Here is an 18,836-nt window from a genome sequence, read left to right on the forward strand (position 1 = left end):
CTGAAATTTCATAATACTTAGTACATACAAGTTAATTCCCCTGCACGTTCCCAGAGGCTCAGCGGGATGAGAATCACACTTCTGTCTCTGGCTGAGGGTCTGTTTAAGCCCGTGTCCTGCCTTTGACCTGCCATACTCTCTTTGCTTTTCATAATTGTTTTGGGACTTCCTGACCCGGCATTTATCCCCCCGATGGGGCAGTCCTACCCTCCCAGAATCTGTCTAATCTGCTTCTGACTTACGTGTATTATTGGTCCCCACTAGGCCCCTCTCTCATCTGGGACACGGGATGGATCTGTTCTAAAGATGACCTGAAGCTGTCCAACAAAAAATATACTGCCTGTAAGATCCCATCGTTATTTGTTACACAAACGGGAAGGTACTTTGTGAACGTGATAGGAGATTACAGGCGGAGATAGGGCAGTGTCACGGTTAGGGCAGATAGATACTTTCCTGGGAAATTGGAGTTTGCCCCTTTCTGTATGATACCAGGCAACTTACTTAACCCCAAACCTTGCACATTCACTGTGCATGCCTCACTCTTCTGCATGTCTGGTTGCTCCCCTGAGGTCTGATCTGCAGAAGTTTTATATTCCTTAGCACACTTTTTATTCCTGTGGTGTGTATGAGGTGGGAGTCCTTTGTGAAAAGTGTTGTATGACCAAGGGAGTAAAAACAGTGTGCTAAGGAATATACACAAGGACTTCACAAAGGCTCCACAAGCAATCTTAATTCTAGTTTTCCCTAGTAATTGAATGCTTGACTTTGAAATCTTAAGATAGCTCTTATGATATATCTTTGCGTAGTTCGCATGTGTCCGTTAAGTGACAGGAAACGGCAGTCACTAGTAAGGAGGATAGTTTCTGGGTGAGGTTTTTTCTTTCTTCACAGACAATAAAGCATATTGCTATGTACACCACAGCAGCTCGTGGAAGACAGGAGAGGTGCATACAGGGACACACCGGCCTCCTGAGGCTGAGCCCTAGATTGAACCACTAACACTTTGTTAGGGCCTGATCTAATCTTTACAAATGTGTCAACAACCTCAAATTAACATCCTTTCAATTAAGCTTGAGATAAAAAAACATCTACTAGTATAGACATCCACTGGGCCCTGCAGATATCCTGACAGCACAGAGTGGGGTGTTTTCAACACCTCCATCTGCAAGGAGGTGGCAAGCTCACCACCTGCGAACGCTCAGTGCTGCTGAGACCTTTTGCATACAAACAGGGGCTGTCAGGCTGTCCCTTAGTGACAGAGTGCATGCACCCAGCACACCAACACTTACCTGGTCCAAATCCTGCAGCCTGAAGCTTCCTGTCCTTTAAAGTACGTTGGGTACTTCACATAAGGTCAAAATTCTCAGTTAAATGGAAGTTGCTCCTTGTAAGACATTTCCCTCCTCTGGTTACCAAGGGTCCACATAAAATAGCAGATAGCCTCTTGCGGTGCAAAAAGCAGCAGCAAAAAAGCTGTACAAGAAAAAGAAAGGAGTAGGCCAGGCCCCAAAGCCCCAAGTGCAGAGGCTCATTACAGGTAACACAAAAACTGCAGTTCCCAGCCACAAGCATTTTATTTGAGATTCTTCTCCTGTGTCCATATATGACTGTCTGTCCCTTCTGAATTCCTTGCTGTGTGTACACCCTTTCCTTTGCCAGGGCACATCTGTTAAAGTCTTCATTTCGGCTTTTGAAGTGGGCATTTTGTATCCAGCTGAACTTTAAAAAAGATCCAGCGCAAAGGCTTTTAACAAGTAAATATAAATATATTATTTTTATGAATAGGCTCCTGTTTTCACATGTTCCATTTGCAATGGCCTCTCGTCCACAACTGCTGGCGTGTCAAACCCTCGACGGGAAGGATACACTTTCTGGAGGAACACACTCTTCCTTGCTGTACACGAGGGGGGATCTCAAGGAACATTTTAACTGAAAAATTCATCCACACGGCAGGGGCAAAGCCCACTAGTGTGCTGCATTCATAGGTACCAGAAATAGCCCCGACCAGTGTGCTGGAACTGAAAACATCTCCACTATAGGAACATCCTGATCTAAATTCACACTGTGTAGCTCAGACAGCATCTGCGTGCTATAGCATTTGTGCTGAACCTGGGCACAACTCGAGCCCACGTACGACACATGCACGCACACACATGTGCATGCAAATGCACACCAAGAACCAATTGCTCTGGATCTCAGCCCTGCCTCAAAGTCAAGTGGGAGTCTATTAATTTCAATTACTAGAGTTTAGCCAGTGTTTTTATGTTACGGCTCCACTACATTAAAATCAGCAATTAAAGGATGCTTACTTTTTCATTTTTGAAGTTTACTTAATTAAGAACTACCACTGCCCTCTTTTTTATTTTAATTCTTTTGATCCGAAATGCAGCTGAGGCCTCGTGAGAGACTGCCACTCTAATCTGAATCCAGAATCCTCTTTCACGCAGCATCAGTAAGGAGTGGCAAGGAATTACTTATCCATGAATATTATGTTAATATTTATACATAGGTTGCTTAGATAAGAAAAAACAACTTGAAGATGTATGGGAGAAGCTGTGTATGGCCACGCTTCGTTGAGTAACTTCTCAAGCTCCATGTAGAGTCCCAAGTGTTGATTTTGCCTCCTGGCAGTTTAATGTGTAACTGAAAAAAGCTCTTTTATCAGGATCAAAAGTTAGGCCACTGCTGTCTGCCTGCTCCTCTCTTCTGCTGGGGATTTCACTGCATTTTAGGGGGAACACAGTTGCATTAACATTGGGATCAGCAAACACAGCTAAACCAGAGAGAGTTCATGAGTTGTGCATACGCACACACAAAAACCCTTAGGATTTCCTTTCTCGTCAGTCCTCTTTGGAGTGCTCACTATTGCAAAATGAAACTGCTTTCTCATAGAGCTGAAGTCCTGCCTGCTTGAGAGAAAAAGTGCAACTATACGAATCACACAGAAGAGGAAAGCAAATTGCGAAGGAAGCGCCCCTGCTCCGTGTGTGAGGGGGATGTTTATTCCTTATTTATTTGTTCAGGGGGAAATAAAGGCCTTTGTGTGAAGGCCCTTTGCTGGGGAGGCTGAAACACTCTCAAGGCTCTGCTAAAGTATTGCCAAGTCTGTTAGGAGAGGGAAAAGCAACCTGTGCAGACCACCTCAAGCTAAAACCAAAGCCCAATCACATTCAATTTATGCATACAATATAGTGCTTCATATGGATGCAAAAGGCAGAGTTACCAACCCAAGCATTCAAAACTCCTGAGTCAAGACCCCAGCATACAATGAAATCATCTTAAAATTGTGACAAATAATAATAATGCTACTGGTTCCTTTTTTTTGTTTTCTGGTTTTTGTGTCTTGAGGGTTCATGTTTCCTACCTTTTCTCTGCCCACAGGAGAGATGAAAGTAAACAAAGGCTGAGCTCCTGATGCAGTTATATGCTAGCAGGAGCTAAGGGCTCTAAAACAGCATCACCTGTGTGAGGTTTGCAATAAACTTGTGGGAGCTAGGAACACTGCAACGAAATCAGGGCCTTGGAGGAAATGGAATTAATAACTAATTCACTTGAGATATTTAACAAATTAAGGAATACTCAGACATTGCTTCATTGTAACACTTTGGGATCCTACAGTATTTATTTATATTTTATAGGAAGAGCTAACCAGCAAAATTTGGATCTGTATCAAGGTTTTAAATCGCAGCTCAAAGTTGCCTACTTAGGGCTGGTGGTTTTGATACAAGTTTTGGGGATGTTTTTCTATGACAATAACACATCACTGGTTATGAGGCTTTTTGTAATGTATCAGAGGGCATTTTTTTGAATATTGACACTTTTTCTCCACCATGGAGCTGGGAGTAGTGTTCCTGAAAATAAGATGCTTCAGTATGCAGAAAGTTCCTGAGAAGTTAATGGAAGTCACTTTGGGCACCTGAGTACAGGCTTGGTGCAGATTTTCAAAGGCACAAGTGATTTTGATGACCTTAAAACTAATTTTTGGCCTTGAAAAATCTCTTTCATAGCTTAACATCAGACACCTCTTCTGGACAATTCTGTGCTCTGTCCGTCTAGCAGCATTTACAGGTGTCCCTGATAGATTTACCTATTGTAAGGGCACTGACACAAGTGCTGTGGGTGCTGGGGGGGGAAGAAAGGTAAGGAAGCCGGAGAGAAACTCAGTTACCTAACATTTATTTGACTTAGTCACGCAGAACTGGATCAGTACAGCTGATATGGAAAGATGATTAAACTAAACCCTGAATATATATTCCCATGTGATCACCCTCATTATTTCTGCTATCAAGGTTGATCTGACAAGTTACTTCTATTTAGAATCAGCCTTGCTTCTTTTCCCCGCCTACCCCAAAGGCGCTGGAGATGTTTGCAGCTCCCCGCTTGGAGAAAGGCAAATGTAACTTAACGCCTACTGAGCAGCGCAGGGAAGGAGCTGGGTGAAGGAGAACCGGCTTCTTTATGTTAGGGGGCCTGATCCAAAACCTAATAAAGAAATTCGGGTTTGTAAAGAGTTTGAAGGTCCCTGGTTAAAAAAGGCAGAGTGCCATAACTCACTTATTAAATGTCCATAGACTCCTTGTTTTGTCATATACTTTTGCATTAAAAAAATGCTTATTCATTTCAGAATCACTTCTAATACTACACAAATAATACTACATAAATCAGATTCGTTATGGCCTAAGCCCGGAACACAACACTTGACCTATCCTGATGAACTTTAGCTGTGGAAAGAAACTGCTAAAAGAATAAGTTTTTTTTTTTTAAATAACAGAGGACGTAGAAAATATTAATTACAGTCACTCTAGGTGAAAATTCTGCTGTGCAATATATTCACAGGACCCTGAATGCATTGTTAGATAAAACATCTATTTAGAAAATGGGCCCTTATCTGCACTCTGGTCCAGAGGGGCTGACCTCCTTGCTGACCTCTCCTTCATTAAAGCTGACTCGGTAAACAAGGAATAGTTAACTTGTCTCCTGTATGATCACTCTTTCTGGCCAGATGCTATAATGACAAACCAGGGGTACAAAGGTTCACAAAACTCCGTTTCCAAAGAGACACACTATTCCGAAGAGAAGAGAAGCCGGAGTTAGCAACTACATACGAAATGAAATGGTACAGAGCTGGTCCTTTTTGACTCTGATTGCTTTTTAAAATTATTTCCCTTTTTTTAATAAATTGCACCAGATTTGTTCTTCACATGATTCCTAGTTAAATGATTCCATTAAAAGCTTTGCCAAACTTGCCAAAAGAGTTGAGGTAAATTTGAAATTGGTCAGCTCATTTTTGCTTTCTTCTGACAATTCTGAGAGTCAGAAGTCTTCTTTGAAGATTATCCATGTCTAACGTGAGGGGCTCTTGGGCCTGAAGCCCGGCATCGCATGGCAGGCTGCTCTTTCGCTGCCTGGTTGACAGTAGTTCCTAATGGTTATTAAAATGGGATGAGGGGACGAGGGGAAGGAGTTCATAAGGGTACTGGGCAGGTGGAAGAAGGAGATGCAATAGAGATGTCGTCTCTGCAGCATCAGCTTATGCTTCTATGGGAGGGGAGTCCTGAGAAGGACCACTGGGACTGGGGTCACCAGAGCTCTGCATCAGCAGCTGCACACAAAGTTGCCCCGGTGCAAGGCAGCATCTGGCTGGATTTAGGTTAGCTGCAAATTTGGCCCTTGGTCTGCATTTGGTACTGAGTAAGTGGAGTGACTGTGCTACATAGTAATTTATTTTGATATTCTGGGCCCTTTATTTTATGAAATATTGGCTTCATTTTATAAAATACCTCTAAGGCAAGAATGGAAACTAAGCGAGTTGCAAAACAATTCTCTGATCCGCCACTCAAAGCCCCATGAGATCTCTTATTTTGACAGCAAATCTCCCCGTGATACATGCGAGCTCAGTTCTCACTTTTGCACTGTCATGTCATCCCTTGCATCCATCACACGCCCACAGCCCGTGTTAGGCCCTTGCGGATTTTGTTGCTACCTGAGGCATGTGCAACTGCTCTTTCTCCCGCCGTTTGAACGCAGAGAGGCCTCAAGTGGGGGGGGATTTGGAGGCAGCCACCCAGATGCTGCCGCCTCAATGCGGGAGACAGAGCCTTTTGTCTCCGCTGTCACTAAAGCTACAGAACAATTTATCTGATTTGCGCATGAAGCAACATTGTGTGTCTCTTCATTGTGTATGAGCATTTCTCTTGCGTAAAATGCTACCCTTAATGCAGCAGTTAGTCCTTAAAGCTACAGCATTTCATTTTTCTTCAAAGTAATTAAATCTGGAAGACACAGAAGTCAACAGTGTGCAAGTACAGAGGATTAGACTTCCTGTTGCTACTTGTATAGCTCGATAGATTATGTGCAGTACTTTGCACAAATACAGTAAGACCTACATACCTTACCATCTATTCATCTATATCAGATATAACTCCCTTCTCAGGCTAAGTAATGAGTGTTGCCTGAGTCATTAACGCGCCAGAACTGGTGAACACTGGGCAGTTAAGAAATAAGCTTAAGGAGTCAAAAGTCAACTGTGAACTGTCTCATTCCCACCCATTCTGCCCCCCAAAAAAGAAAAAAAAAGAAAAAAGACAATTGTTCAAATTATAATGGAATGAGGACGGAAGCATAAAACCAATTGAAAGAGAAATGTCACGATGAGTAGATTGGTAAATTTTAAATTCTGAAAGGGGAGAAGGCCAGGACCGAGAAGCAGTTGAGCCCTGAACTAAGTAAAGAGGTGTCTGTGGTGAGGAGGGAGGAAGGACAAGGGAAAGGAAAGGACGGGCAGGCCAATGCAGGGCCTGCAGTGAGTCACGATGGGGGACAACCTCAGGCAGGAATGGAGGATAAGGTCACCGTGGCAGAGGAGACCAGGACTAACTGGAGGAAAAGCTGGTGGAGCAGGGCAGGAGATGCTGCTGAGGGAAAAACAGAATCATGTATAGATACAGAAAGACATGCAAAGAGATGCTCAGTGAGGAGGCCTTGAGGTTTCTGAGCACTAACCAATGCAAGAGATCTTCACTGGACTGGGAAAAAGGGGAAGATGGTCTGAGATGGACTGACAGGAGAGCTGGAAAATAGGAGGTCAACCAGGCAGAATAACCTCAAGGTCCTTGTACATAAAGAGAAAGGTGATGGCAGGGCTGCAAAGAAAAGGACCTAGAAAGGCAAAGGTGAAGCTGAGGAGGGCTTGGATTTCCTTGTAGATCTCCTTAAGAGATTTTATGGCCAATGCTTTGTTAATTTTGTGTAGTGCCAAAGACAATAGAAATTGCAGAAAAAATCAGATCTGTAGTGGTCGAGGAGCTAGAGAAACATTCAATTGTATATTTTACAGGAAGTCAGGGAGATCAAAGACATTTCAAAATGGTTTTGTTTTTAAATGATACCCTGGCTTTATTTTGTTTAGATTGAGCTGGAGGCCTCTCTGGAGAGGATAAAAGGAGAACAGTAATGTCTAACAAAGACATTTCCCCTCTCCTTAAGAGTCAGGGGAACTTGACATCCCAGGCAAGCAAAAACTCCATTATGTGTCCTGTCGCGAGAAAGGAAGCTATTTTATCCCTGGAAGAAAAGACAGATGTTGAATCTTCTGCAGAAGAGATAAAGTTCTGCAGAAATTCAGTGCTGCTAATAGGCTGCTATGACAGTGTGCAATTTCGTTTTCAGCGAACAATGCGTGTCAAAGGCCTGAGCACTACCGCACTTAACAAGGATTTTATGGAAAACAAGCGTAGCAGAACCTGCACTCTCTGGTAACATATCCTTCCACACATTCTTTTTATTTTAAGAGTTAAATTAGGTTTTTACTTATAGCTATTTCCAGCTCAACGTGAAGAGATGATTTGGCAGCAATGACAGTGGCACAGTCTAGCCTGTAATGAATTAAGCTAGAATAATAACAGTAGACTTTGGAAAGAGAACTGTAAGATCTTCTGTAAAAGGGAACGTCTTTTATGACTTCTGGAGCAGGCCTTGGGCTCAAATTTTGCAAATAAATTAAGCGTATGCTTAAATCTATCCTGCTTCTTCAAAACACTGAAGCATTTGTATATACTTTCTTCTGAATGAGAATAGAGTTGAGTGAATACTTAAACATGTATTTGTTAACGTGTAGTCAATGCCGTGCCTCGCTTTCGTCCTTTAAGTAGTATGTGGGCAGCAGTACGAAGCTAAAATCTTAACTTCCATTTAAAACAGGCTATTAAAGATTACAAATGAGAGGATACAAGAGGAAGAAGGGCTTCTCCGCAGGAGGCACAAATGCCGTCCCTGCATCAGAATGAGGAACAAGCAAGAGGCTGTTTCCCATTTCTGGAGCCACAGCTGATGTTAGCAGCGTGATTATAGCAGCCCCTGCCAGCGCTACTGCAGTTAAGGTGGTGCCCCCCTTTCCATTGGAGACCTTATATACAGCTTTTTAGTGCATGGCCATAAATACCTGCCTCAGGCTGAAATTTGGCATCTACACTTACCAGTCCTCCAGCAATTGTGAAGACTTTTCCTCCTGCCTAGTCCTGAAAACTCTGCAAATGTTTCAATGCAGGAAATATCTACAATTTATAAAGTTTCCTTTCTGGTATTCCTGTATTATTTCAAAACAGCTTCTTATCTTTGAGTGAGCTGAGACACCATCCTGCTCATTAGTCCCAGAGAAAGCTCTGCGTTTTAGCTAAACATCTTCGGTGTACAGAAGCATGACAAATGAAGCCTTTAGTGTATGAATTATGGCCTGTCAAGTAGCTTTTAAATACATGTATATTGTATTTTCTCTTCTGCTGCGCCCTGCTTTTGAGGAGCTCGGAGTGGGCCGCGAGCTGTGCGCGCTCTCTTAGCACCCGTTTATCAGCACAGACCCAGCTTTTTATCTGTCTGCCCAAGCCGTCAGCTGAGGTCTGTCCCGTCACCAGTGCACCCAGTCTGTTCTTCCTCTGCTCACCCCTCTCGCCTGACTTCGCACTCAGCAGCACAGCTTTGGCGGGGTCGGAGCCATCGACAGCCCGACAGCTTTTCCTGCCGGCAGGGCTCTTCATCCCACCCGAGTGACAAACCCACCCGCCTCCGGCTTCGCTGCTGCCGCGGGCAGCCGGCGCGGTGGCACGGGGGGACCGGGCTCGACCCCCCGGCAGGGAGAGGCGAGGGCCGGGCGGAGAAGCGCGGGTGGCCCCTCCGTCAGCACCGCGCCAGGACGGGAGGGAGCCTGCGAAACCCCAGCGCCCCTTCTCTAGCCGCAGCTGCGGTTGCGCTGATGGGTTTTTGTTCCCTTTTTGGCGTGTGCCCCTGCTTCGGTTTCACCCTGGGTCGGCGGGATGAAGCCCCGCTCCGGCTCCCGCCCGCAGCCCGTGGTGCCGTGGAGAGGTGCTCCGGGGCGGCGAGCCGGGTGCCGCAACCAGCTCCCTGCCGGGTCTGTGCTCTCTGCCTTCCACCGGCCCGACCCAGGGCTCCCGCTGTCCTCAGCCGGGCCTTTGGCTTTGAATCACCGAGGCCTCTCTGGTTTCGGGATTCCCCGTAAATTCTGGCAGCCGGTCACCTGGGGACGGCACCCCTTTCCTCCGGAGGCATCAGCCGGAGCCGCAGCGGCAGCCGGCGTGCCCGGGCCCGGGAGCGGCAGAGCGCGGGCACAGCGCCAGCCGGAGAATTCCCCGCCGCGGGAAAGGGGCAGTGTTGTGCGGTGAGTCAGGATCGCACCTGCGGGCGCAGCCGGGGCTCAGGAGCACCCTTTGCTACTCAGAAGGACATTTGCTGGAGACAAGTGCTTCACACGTCCTACCTGCTCATTCAGACCATGCTGCACATCAGCTGGGGGAAGGTGGTATGAAATACACTGGAAAGCCCACGGAAACAGAGGTGCTAAAAAAAAAGCCACCTTGGAAATACTTAACCTGTTTGTTTTATCTCTGAATTAAAGAAATATATCTGCTTTGAACAGAGAGGTAAAGAAATCACAAAATCTATAGCAGTGCTGTGCTGAAGGAGGAACTGGCCTGGTTTACTTTGATGTAACAGAGAGCCATCGAGGTGCTGAGGACTCACGTTAGGGCTCCTAAAACAGGATTCACCCGATCAGTTCAGAAACATGCCCAGGGTCTGAGCACTAACCCAGGAGAACTTTGTGGAGCAGGTACATAGAGTCTTTAGCCCGATGTTCCCTTGAAGATGTGCAGCATTCACTAATCCCATAGCCGCAAGCTTGATTTTAAGGAGCAGAATAGCAGATTGGCCCTCTAAAACACACAGTAATATATATAACATTTCTTAGAGGCCCTGTCATAGCCCTGTCACGGCTGCAGCTTTCTTCCCCTCGGCTCCTCTCCGAGCCGAGTGGACGTCGAGGTGGGATTTCCCCGGTGCTCACGCCGCTGTCTGGCAGCGGTGCTTCGGCCCGGGGCTCCCTGAAGGCCTGGGCCGTCCCGTGCGCGCGCGGTAAGCCCGATATTGCAGCAAGCGCCGGGCGTACCGGGCGCGTGCTGCACAGGCGCAGCGTGCACGTGCCTGGAGTTTCCCGACCTGCTGCTGCTGCTGCTGCAAGGTCTCCCGGGGACGGTCCCCACCTTGCTTCCATGCCGCTAGCCGAGAGCCCGAGGAGCCTGCTGCCACGCGGCCGTGCTTGGCTGGAGGGGCTTTACGGCTCGTGCTGCCCAGCTGCGCCTGTCCCAGGGACCAGGCAGGCCAAATGGGCCAGGCTGTCCTTGCAGCGGGACCTTCTGATGGCTTTAGACTCTGAGACAAGTCAGGGAGTCCAAATGAAGCCCGTGGTCTAGCTTGGGGTTTACGCTGGGGCTAGGGAGACCACAGTCTGGTGCACACAGTAGTTTATCACCTCTGAAACAACACCGTATCAGTCCCCCCTTTGTCTCAGAGAAAAACTCACACTTTCCTAACTGAAAGTTCAGTCTAAATATAAATGTCACTGAAAACCCAGCGAGACCTTTGGTTTTCTAGTTTCACTCTCCTGAGCTGTGGGGAAGATTATGCAACAGGAACACTGGGGTGAATCATCTCCTGGCATTGCAGTACATTAGGAAATGTTTGCTGCGATGTCGTATGGGTTCCTACTGTCTATCTGCGGTCTGTTTTTTCTTTTCCAGTGGACTTTCGTGTTTTCAAACTTCAAATGTTTGTCTGTTGCCCTAGTCTGGGCTAGGAAAAAGCTTATCGGTAGCTGTTGTAACTCAGCTTGGGAGAGGAGGGTAATGGAGGGAGCTGCTGTAAGGGGACGATGCTAAAGACACGCTGAATGTCCTTGTTCGGCGCTTCTTTCCGTGAAAAAATTCGTAGTTTTTTGAATCTTTTGCTTTGTTTCCCTGCTGCAACTCTTAACAACACGCCAATCCATCCGGCACCGCCGCGTTAGGAGGGTCAGGGAGATTTTCATCAAATGTTTGCTCGTGAAGTACAGAGCTTGGCAAGATCACAGATGCGACTCTAAGACAGTCTGAATATATCAGAGGAAGGGCAAACATTGAGTGTAAGAAAAACCGTGTGCCAGGCTCATCTCTCTCCCTTTCCTTCCAGCCTATTTTGTTTTAAAATTGAGGTGGTTCAAAAAAAATGTGTACTTGTCTTGTAGGCAGCTGAATTCACACTGTCAGTCTTCTCTCTCCAAATTTAAGGATTGAAAACATTTTTTGGAAGCAAACTGGAAGGTTAAGAGAAATATTAATATTGTGAGACTCAAAGTAAAACCATAAGAGCTGGAAACACTACAAAGGACATTTACCAGACACTTGGTTAAGGTGTGTGGTGCAATAAATACCTTCTCCTTCAAAATGTGAGCCATAATTGCAATTTCATTTCTGGTTATTCCCTGTACAACCGTATATTTTTAAAGCAAAGGATTAGGAGGTGGAAAGTCCTGCAGACCTCTAAAGCTAGCTCAGAAATTCCACAGACGAGCCCCTTGCAGTTAACAAGCACAGTCCTGACTTAGGACTTTTCCAGGCTACACAATATGTCATGCTTGATATAAACTTAAATTCGAGGCAAATAAAAAGGGGCATGAGCTTATTAGTTTGCTCTGTATAGCACTTCATGTTCATTTCTCCCAAATAAGAAAACATGAACTTTTATTTTGCCATGGAAATGAAATAAGGCATCAAAGTCCAATTTCCTAAAGGCAGTATCTATCAGTTTGAAGCAGACATTTTTATGACTAGCTATGTTAACAAATCCAAACTAAGTATCCAATCTGTCAAGGAGAAAAATAAGTTTAGAATGAAAGTAAGTACTGCTCGTTAAACTTTAATGTCAAGGCATTTAAAAGAAGAAAACCATCCATTATAATGTTGGTGGAAACTGCGTTGTCAGATTCTCTAGAGAGGATTTTTATCATGATGTTTAAATATATTATATTAAGGGATGGTGGTTACTCTGTTCTCTAAATGGAAGACTTTTCAGAGGAAAAGTTTATGAGCAATATATATCCTCTTGTGAAAATTTCCTTAACAGCACAGCAGTTAAAAACAACTGCCAGGCACTAATGATACCTGTCCCAAAGCACGTGCGTGGAGGAAGATTTGCGAGGATGCTGCTTTCATGCCGGGGTTAGGCACAGCTCTGTGAGATGCAACGGTACAGCCAGTGCAAAGCTGAGCTGAACAGCGTGTGCTGACCTCAGGAGGGGAGCACGGAGTAACTTTGAAGGGATTATTTTGTTTTTTGGGACGTACAGGATCAAGGAGTTGTGTGATTAGTACCTGCCACTGGAAAGCGAGCCATTGCTTTAGGCCTTGGTGATGGATTTGGACCCAGGCTGATAAATCCTGAAGCTGAAGACCATTTGCTCACTTATCACCTCTGAATTTTGTGTCCCAGTTGAGCTCTGGTTAATCCAGGTTCATACTGTCAAAGTGTGTCACCAGCAGTCTGTTAAACCGTAAATAGGTCACTGTGATACTTTTTAAGGCAGACAAGTACCACCCCCTCCCTCTCCCTGAGGCCTGAGACTGGTTTCAGGAGTCTCCTGGCTAAGCCAGACTGATGCCCTGTACTGGAACTCCCTCCCTCGCGCAGCTCCGTCCGCTGCGTAAAAAGCTTAGATAAAGCCTGGCCTCTTCTCTGACTTCCCTCACCTTTTTACAAGCCAGAGCTTGTTCCGCACTTCCTTCGCTACCCCTAGCTTCAGCGATCACGTCACACGGGTCCATGGCTCAAACCACCCTGCGTTCGCAAAGTAAGAACTTTCCCCTTTAAGCTCCATTTATTTCTGAACAAAACCTGGGAGTGGTCCAGGCTTTTTTATCAGCTGCTTCCACATCCAGAAATCCACCGTGGGGAAGGAGTGGGAAGAGCTCTCAAGCCTTTGCCTGGCTTTCTGCGTGGCACCCTCAGCACAGCCCGGCTCGGGGACGACGCGCTCAGGCTCCGCGCGTGCTGCTGGCCCCGGCGAGCAGTGTCGAGAGCTCTCCCCATCTCCACTCATCTCTGCCTTGCAGCGCAAGAGCGTGCAAACCCTTTGAACCAGAGATTACCACCTCCGCAGTCCTTAATGATTTAATACCTTTAATATCACTGTCTCACATCACTTTCTTTAGTTGCAAAATAGCATGAGGTCACTGCAGCCGTCTTGAGTAAACCCCAGGTATTGCCGTGGATGCTGCAGGGTTGTAGGTCTGCCTGCTGTTAAGGCTTGCTGAGATCTTTGCCAGGCTTTCATCGCTTGGGTTGAAACTTTCCACGTCAAGGGTCTGCCATGGTCTGGTTTGCTTTGGGGTTTTGTTTGCTTTTTTGGTTTAAATTTCAACTGAAACCATTCAGCCATTTCTGAAATGAGGCCAGAGAAAAACAGGTTAGGTTATTTTGCCTCTTTTACAACAAATCTGTTGACCTTTCCTTTGAGACACATCCCCGTCCTTCCGAACACAAACCTGAAGTGTGGCAAGGGAAAGGGAGCAGTCCCTTGGGAGCCCTTCGGAAAACCACTCACATTCGCCTGAGCTCCAAACCTTTGCAAAACTCCGGTTTGGGAATGCTCAGCGGAGACCCGCTGACCCCGCGGAGGGCCCAGTCCTGCGAGCACGCTTCGGCCTCGCGCCCCGGGAGCCGGCGCGGACCTCTCTGTGCAACCACAGCTTTTGGGTGCTGCAGGCAGCACGGGCCCGGCTGGGTCCCGCACTGCACGGGGAGAGGAGCTGCAGGCTGGACATGCTGGGGAATCAAGTCCGGACAAAGAAGCTGGGAATGGCACTAGAGCAGGAGGGAAGAGCGGGCAGAAACCTTGCCTGTGGGTTAGAGGATGAAACAGGAGATACATCTAGAAGGGGAGTGGGGAGGAACACTGGAACTGGAAAGGCATAGGAGTTGTGGAAGGAACCGGGGAAGAGGGAGACCTGGTGAGCTGTCTAGGTAATCATGTTGTGGCCCCCATTTATTACAAATGATCTAATCACGTCCTTGTTTTCTCCCCAGTTTCTATCAGCACGCAGGCAAGGCCCTTTCCAGGATGAAGTAGGGCTGCAGGGTGCTGGAGGCCATCGTCTGATGGGGCCTTCTCTGCTTGCTGCAGAAGGTGGGAAGCGCACAGCGAACGAAGGAGGAATTTGGACTGATAACCAGGTGAGGCAGCTGATAGCTGCCCTGGAAAAGTGTCTGTAAAAGCCCTGCCTCTGCCACAGAATTGCTGTGCAGTATCAGGCAAACGACTTCAATAAAATGCCCCCAGATGATGACTAAATGTACGTTCCTCGCTAGCCGCGTTCCTGCCTCCCGACTGCTTCTGGACAGTCCGAGCCGTGCTTCGGGGAGCTGCAGCGCTCCGCGAGGCTCATCTCAGACACATCACGGCCAAACCCAGGGCTGCTGAATACTTCTGAACTTGATTTCTCTCCGCCTCAAATGTCGCCTATAAACCAAGCATAAAACCACCCCCTCATCTCACAGGGGAATGGTGAAAAATAAATTCACTAATGCTTGTCATCAGTGCCCTGAGAGAGCTCCTAAGGAAATGAATAATTCTGTCTTCATAGCAGGGCTTGAACAGCGTGCAGTAAATAAGGCATGAGGCCACACGTTGCACAACGAGGAAGAACAAGAGGTTGAATAATGGCTCTCTAAGCAAGTTTGTACATGGAAAGAGACAGGAGTCCTGGGAGGAAAATCATGCACAGTCATATCGTAAAGGATAACATCGCAGCACAAGGGCGCGTGCACGTTCGAATGCACCCAGTGAGCATCCTTCATTCCTAATGGCACTTCTTACCTTTTGACTACTGATTTTGTCACTTGAATACCAGAATAAGCCTTTCTGTGAAAGAGAAGCACGGTTCAAGTCAGAGACGGTAGACACCTTGGGTGCACTGAAAGAGTTAGGGGTCACTCTGGAGTGGAAAAGATATCTCGCTTTCCTGTCTCTGCCCACAAGTGGTTCCCTGCCCACAGCTCTCCGAATGATTGTCTCGAGGGTTTCCTGTTCCCAGAGCTGCCACACACCCAGGCAGAGGCCACTGCGTGCCTTCGCCCTCGGGTCACCTTCTCTCGCCTGCCAGCAGCGAGGTCCTGCTGAGCCCCTGAAGGCCGCGGTGCTGCTGGGTCACGGCCCGGGCTAAGTCCCCGCTGGAGCACACCTGGAAGCGTTGGGAAGCACCACGGGGATGACACGACTCTCCCAGCAGACCTGGAAAACAGCATGCACTGAGCTTTCCATCAGCTTTGGATGGTTGTGGCTGCGGCTTTGCAGCGCAGTGCTGGGATCTTCCTTCTGCACCGTGGCCCGGCCCGCCGGGGACACAGGCGTGGGGTCTCGGACAGGAGGGGAATCGCGGTCCTGCGCAGACGGTGCCTCCGCGCGCAGACAGCCCTGCCGGAAAGGATGCTCTTCACCCTCCGGTGAAGGCTGGAGCCCTTTCTCTGCCGTGTCATCCAGCCCCGCGTTACACAACACCACGGACCAGACCTGTGCCAGACATATGAATAATCTACAGAGAGGCAAGAACCACAACTTCTCAGCCAGCAAAGTAGTGACACAGGTTGCAGCTTATTAGCAGTGCATGAGCTCTTTCCTGTGTGAGATCTGAGCAGCTCTGCTCCACCTCCATCAACAACAGCCTTGATCATGCTCATGGTAAATGGCAAAACTCCCACTCTCTGCAGTGGGAGCAGTACTGGAGCACCAGCTTTTTTTCCAGCTGGGCTATACAGAGCTGGTTTTTGTAAGGTCTTAGGAATACGCAGGCTTATGCGTCAGTCCACAAGCAGACTGCTTGTGGGCCTGCAGGGACCTACTGCAAGGTTTTGGACCTTGCCATCGAAGCAGAGAGTGATGCCTCTTTTGAGCACCATTCCCTGCAACACCACTACACTAAGTTCTTTCTGCAACTCCTGTGTTTTTGAATGGATTTTAAAGTGCTCCTTGTCCACCAGAACTGGACTTCTGGTGCTAGTAAGCTAAATAAAATAGAAGGGCTGAAAAAATGTTGATCTCAGCTATTACAGGTCACATACCTGGTAACGCAAGGGCCGTCTAAGCTCTGAGATGTGCCCACAGACCAGGCACGTGCAAGCGGCTGCAAACATCCCCATGCCTCCTTCGGAGATTCTGGTCCCTGAGGAACATGCGTTCCTGCCCCACTCTCTAGAGATGTACGCGGTGACTCCTGGTCACTCAGATAAAACATCTTGAATGTAGAAATAAATAACTTATAAAACAAGGGACCCTAAACCAGGGAGACCTGTCGGCCTTGAATCTATCTCAGGTTTCCCTTCTGTAGCAGCTGTAGTAATCGCCAGCTTATGAAGCTGAAGGCCATGGGAATCAGAGAGGGACGGGTGATCCTTGTGCAGGGCCTCCGCACAGCTGCACGGTTAGCTTTTCCCTTCTGTGTCAGTCTTCAACAGGACTCCATCAAGGCTGATAAACCTAAAATTAGACTTACCAGCTCAGGGAGGGGTGTGAGCGTATCTTCCCGTCTCTCCTCTGTCTCGTGGCTGCATCTTCGTTCAGCCAGTGGTTGGAAACCAGAATTCTTGCATATTTAGGTGCTGTGTGGGGAGAGGACCGACAGGCAGGAGGGGAGCATAATAAACGTGTGTTGGTTTGTGCTGTGCTCAAGCCCAGCTTTCCACTGACTCCTCCAGGTTTTGGATCAGGCCCTAGATGGGAAAGAGGGTAGTGGGAGACAGTCTTATTAGCACAGAAGCGCCGTTATATGTACAATGAATGCCAGTAAATGATAATTTCCTGTCCTTTACGGCTCTCTGTGTGTCTCCTCTACCGGCATTGCCGGCATTCCCTCGGGGAAGGGAGTGTCTCTTATTCTGTGTTTGTTTAGTGCCTAGTACAATGAGGCTCTCTTCCAGTTGGGGCCACTTGATGCTACCACAATACAAATAATAATCATTCTAATAATAAAATGCAGACTTCAATGGGATGTGGGTCAAGCTGCTTAGCGGCATTGGCCTTTCTTGCTGACTTGCTTCCTCCCACTTCCTCGCTTCCTCCTCCGGCAGAAGAACACTTCTGCATCACCAATTCCCAGCGGTGGCTATCCTCACTGTTGTTCGGCTCTGCAGGAAGAACCATTGCTTAAGCGACTTGGCCTTCATTTTTTTTTTCCACTGACGTGTCGCAGAAATCCTCTTTCCACACCCTTCCCTCCCCAGCAACATCTGCCTGCTAAGATGATCCTCCTGAGAGCAGCGGCGTTTGCACACCATGCGGGGACACTGCGTTTGGCGGGCTGTGGCTTTCTTCAGCCCTGAAGGCAGTGAGGAACTGGAGATAACACGAAGGAAGACAAGTTGGCAGGAGGTCTGCAGGGCCTGCCCCACCTCTGGCTGTGTGGTGGGGTTTCGAGGCAGAAGATGGCAGTGCTAGGAGAGCCCAGGCTTTGCTTCTCGTCATGCCTAATCGCCCTGCCTGTTCTTCATCATCTAGTGCGGCTCAGCTTGTCCTGGGAGCCCAGCCAGCTTATTCAGAGCTAGCTTCTCTGTTTCTGCACGACAGGGCATATTGCGCATAGACGTGTGCCCAGGCCACGGACAAATATTGCCTTCTAGGTCTAGCTGGACCCAGTGGGAGGAATCACGGCTATCATCGCCTCCGGGCTGTGCATCGCCCGGTCTGGCTGGAGGTACCACTCCATCCCATCTGCTGGCGGATACGCTTCCTAATTCACTGCAGACAAAATGAGCAGGTTTGGCTTAAGCAGTCTGAAATAGCAAGTCTTGGGTGGAAGGGATCGGGGGAGAATGCCTGCTGTGAGAGAGCAGTAGCTCCCCTGCGCGTACGGCTGGGTAGCGGGGTGGACGAGGGCTGGGGCAACTTCACTCCACGTGACCCTTTGTGGATGCGGTGGCAGCCAGTTTAACTCTGTGATCAGGGCTGGTTTCAATTTTGCTTTTCATAGAACATTTCATTGACAAAAAAATGGCTCTTGGCTAAAATGCTTCTTTGTTTTGGTTGGAATTTTCCAAGTTTTTGGACAAAAATGCACATGGAGGTTTTGATTTTCTGTCACTTAATCTACCTTCTCGATTGGAAAACTGGAAGCTGAGTGAAAAAATGGAGAACCAAATATCTGTGAGGCCTTGATAAAAAGACATAATAATCAAGCAACAAAATCTGTGAAAATTTTTGAACTGAACAACCATTTTTGTAGAGAATATATATAACATTTTCCAACCAGCTTTACCAGTGACCTGTAATTAAAGAAGAGTCCAAGCCACAAAGTTCAGAACCAGACTTTCCCAGAATTTATGGGTGTCCCTGGCTGGGCTGGGTTCAGCCCATTACGCAGCATGCCAAGCGCAGAGCTGAGATCCAGCTCCCACCTCTCCGGAGGCCGGATGGAGATGGTTTGGAGCCATCTCCTCGTATAGAGCACGAGCTCTGGCTGGCGGCG

Source organism: Dromaius novaehollandiae, chromosome 10 (assembly GCF_036370855.1).
Source record: "Dromaius novaehollandiae isolate bDroNov1 chromosome 10, bDroNov1.hap1, whole genome shotgun sequence".
Classification (NCBI taxonomy): Eukaryota; Metazoa; Chordata; class Aves; order Casuariiformes; family Dromaiidae; genus Dromaius; species Dromaius novaehollandiae.